A 4538-nucleotide genomic window follows, 5' to 3' on the forward strand; every position below is an offset into this window, starting at 1 on the left:
AGAATTATTTTAAAGCTATATAAACACATTGATATTAATTTAATATTATGCTTAAAAAAAAAAGATCATGGGGTTGGTTTAGGGCAATCGTGTAGAATTTAAATTATTTTCAGTTTTATCTTCTAGTTAAAAAAATTTAATTTATCGTGTTGAATTTAAATTATTTTCAATTTTATCTTCTAGTTAAAAAAATTTAATTTATCGTGTTGAATTTAAATTATTTTCAATTTTATCTTCTAGTTAAAAAAATTTAATTTATCGTGTTGAATTTAAATTATTTTCAATTTTATCTTCTAGTTAAAAAAATTTAATTTATCGTGTTGAATTTAAATTATTTTCAATTTTATCTTCTAGTTAAAAAAATTTAATTTTTAATTTTTTTAATTTGGTGCTCATTCTTTTGGTGGTTTTTTCCTGGTTCTTTTGTGGGATAGTCATTAAAGCCAAGATTATTCATCCTCTTATTTATTTATTTTTTCAGATTTGATCCTCATTCTATTATTTTTTATTTTTTTATCTAGAATTTTATTTATTTATTTCAAGTTTGGTCCTCATTTCATTATTTGTTTTTTTTTTCTTGAATCCCCTCTTGTTTTAATTTTATCCATTAACACCTAATTTATTAAAATTAAATTTTTTTTGTTTTTCTAAGTTCAGTGTTTCTAATCAAATGACCCGAGTCACATATTCTATAAACTAGTATGAATTCACATTGATTTTTTCATTTATTTTCTTTCTTAATCTCATTAATTTATATTGATTTTTAAAAATAATTAGAATTCATGATTCTCTTTATTTTTGTTTTTACAAGGTTATTTTAATCTTATAATCTAGCCAATATGTTTTGGGGTTAGTCTGGGTGGACTCATATCTGTTTTTTTGCTTTTAATTACTGTATTTTCTTTTGAATTCTTTTATATGATTGATCCTTAAAAAACTTATCATTTAATATTTGATTTGTCAATAATTAATTTTCATGGATTTTTCTTATAATCAATGCTTTCGATCAAATAATCAAAGATAAGGTTTGGAAGTGTGGTAACGGTTATTTTTGAAATTATTTTTTGCTTAAAAATATATTAAGATAATAATTTTTATTTTTTTAAAATTATTTTTTAATCAGAATATCAAAATAATATAGAAAACAAAAAAAAAGTAAAGAAAAAATAATTAAAAAATCTCAATTTTTTTAAAATACTTTGAAATTTGTATGCAAATCCTATTTTCTCACTTTCGAATCTTGGAACCGGGTAAAGTATGAAAAGTCGAAACCAGAGTGGGAAAAGAATAGCGTGACGAGGAAAGCACAGGTAATGTATTCTTTCTTCCATGTCACGATCAGAAACTGTAGCTAGAATCTGATTTCCAACATGTAATGAACACTTATTTATTCAGATGGAGTTGTAATTATTTGGACGAATCTTGCTAAGACCTTGTTAAACAGCAACAAGAAGAAAGTCCAGTTGGATTTGGGCTGGGATTCCTACGTTCCGAATTCAATATTATCCACTTCCGAACAAAATCCACCGGAGTACATGTGTAACTGGAACGAAAAGGCAGCCATTTGGTAACTTTCTACTGTTATGTATGGAAATATTCATCGTCTTCCATCACTTTCTCTTGTTTTCCTCGGAATATTACATTCACACGCGGAGGAATCCATTTCGTGGTTTAGAAATAGTCTGCAAGGCCCGTGCGAGAAACGTGCAATATGCGCCATGGTTCCTGTTTTGCGATCTAGCTAGCTACAGGTCAGTTTCCTAGTGATATGCAACCTTAATGATTTATCAGTTCCTGGTTCTTTTATCGAGGAGCAACTCGTGGGTAAATTCAAATGGTGAACGTTTGTTGTGAAAATATTTGTTTTTATATCTTAGAAGTATTTTTTTAAGTTGATTTTTTATAATTTTAAATTATTTTAATATGTTGATATTAAAAATAATTTTTTATTTTAATATATCTTTAAATAAAAAATATCTAAAAAATAACCACTATCACTATCATTAACAAATAATAATCACACTACAAACTAAAATAATTGAGCATGACTCAACTATTTTATTATTTATATAACTAGTGAATTAGATAATTTTTATATTTTCTAACTTTTTTCTTTCCATCAAACTATTTTATAGTCTGATCAAAAGAAATTAGGTTGCAAATTATAGTAAACATAAATAATTTAAACTTAGATGATTAAAAAATAAAATACAAAGAAAATATCTAGTTACCTCATATCAGCAATAATTTTTATTTTGTTTCAATTTTTTTTAGTCATTAAATTAGAAGGAGAAAAGAAAAACTCGCATGAAAACGATAATAAAAGAGAAAATGGTCTATTAACATTGATTTTGATTATAAAAAAATATTGATCCCAAGGTCAAAGGATTTTGTTCGACAAGAGAACTATTAAGATGTTTTTTGGTCTTCATCCAACTTGAAATGATAGATATGAATCCAAAAATCATCTCTCTTGATTTTTTGTCTATTGATTTTTTGTCTATTTATGTAGTGGTTACCTCTTGATTTTTTGTCTATTTATGTAGTGGTTAAATTATAGGAATGAAACAAAATGTTATTCATTGAAGCAAATGACCTATCATTTGCTTTTTATTTTTTAAAAAAGGATAGATGATTTTATAAAAATAAAAATAAAATAAAATAAGGCCTGTGAAAGCGGGTTTGGTTAGGAAAAAATACATATCTAGGTTTTGTTTTTTCTAGAAGCCCACTCACATTAGACTAACAATGAAAATGATCATTTTCAGTGTTTACGAGTTTTATTTTATGATAAGAGATATTTTGTGGTGTTCTTTAATCTTTATCTTACTTAAGAAGATGGATATGAATTCAAAATATTTTTTGAATTTGCATTGATTTTTGGTATTTTAATTAATTTTAAATAATTTAATATTATAAATGGATTTATTTAGGTCTTTGAAATAATTTGTTGGTGTTTCTTGAGTTAAAATAGTTGGAAATTAATTTTTTTTAAACCAAATAATTTGTCAGAAAATCCTTTATAACCCAGGTCTCCAATCAATAAAGGACTAGCTCTGTCCATCCCCCAGTGGCAAACCTTAGGAACCAGACCCAACCTTCCAAAGACCTAAGGTGGCTAGAAGTAGAATTGGAGACAACGTGTTGTCTGCTTGTTTGGAAAGAAATGGTGGGGCAGAAAATGTGCTACATGCCGAACTTGGCAAAAAAAAAATTAATAATAAATTAAATGGATTGGGTACAGGGCCTGCCCTTTTAGGGGGGCACGCGCTTGCCTTTATTTTTTCGGCTTTGGAACAGGTCAACCATGCCCAGACTTTTGGGCTCCTTCTTAAAACCCTTTATTTTTAAAATATTTTTATTAAAATTCATTTAAATAGAATAACTAAGATTATTATTTTGGAAGATTATTCCATTAAATGCCATCTAGGTCTAAATTTGTTTTAAAATAAAATTATGTTTATAATACACACACACGTATTAGTGAGAGCTCTTTTAATGCAACATTTGATAATTGTTTATTTTTTCTTTGAGTTTAATTAAATTTAATTATAATTGAAAAAAATAAAATTATATTTGAGATGTTATTTCATCAAATATCAATCAATTTAATATTTATTTTTTGATGAGATTCTTGCGTTTGTTTCTTCTTTTTTTCAAAAAAAGTTGAAATAATAATTTTTTTTATCAAAAATAATTTTATTACTGTATAGTTAAATACAAAATTTTGGGAGAGTTCCTTATATAGTGATCGAGTGTTTTAATATGCATCTTTGTCTCAAATTGCTTGCTCAATCTTTAACTAGAGTCATAAAATATTTTAACATTTATTAATGTATATAAGTTTTTATTTTTTTTTATTAAAAATAACAGATTCTAAAAATTAAACACTTTAGGACCTTTAAACGTCTTTTGATTTTACATAAAATTAAGATTTACATTGACATAAATTAAATAAAACTTTTTATACGATATAAACAGTGTTGAAGCTGAAAAGTTACAGCTAGATTGTTGGTGGAGAAGAAAAAAATTAATCAAAGACATCTTTTTACTAGCATACATGATTTTTCATACTTTGATTTTTTTTACAGTGAATATGTATCTGGGTTGTCCACAATATTATATAAAATATCTATTTAATGACGAGTGATAGCCAATAGTTGGTTATAAATAACACTGGTTTTATTTACATAAAACATGATTATTATTAATAAAGATTTTTTTATTTTTAATATTTAATTATTAAATCTAAAATAAATATAAATTTCATGAAACAAAAATGTATAAAACATGATTATTATTAATAAAAAAAAATTATTTTAATATTTAATTATTGAATCTAGAATAAATATAAATTTCATGAAACAAAAATGTTATACATAAGAAATTATAAAATTATTATAATTATGAGATTCATGTTGCACCGAAATATTTTTTTGAAATGTTTTTGGTTAATATTTTATTAAAATTAGATATTAATTAGAGTTATTGAAACCGGTACATGTTATGTTAGTTATTTTATGAAATAAAATAGTTGC

The sequence above is a fragment of the Populus euphratica genome, unplaced genomic scaffold (genome assembly GCF_000495115.2).
Source record: "Populus euphratica unplaced genomic scaffold, PopEup_1.0 scaffold6.1, whole genome shotgun sequence".
NCBI classification, from domain to species: domain Eukaryota; kingdom Viridiplantae; phylum Streptophyta; class Magnoliopsida; order Malpighiales; family Salicaceae; genus Populus; species Populus euphratica.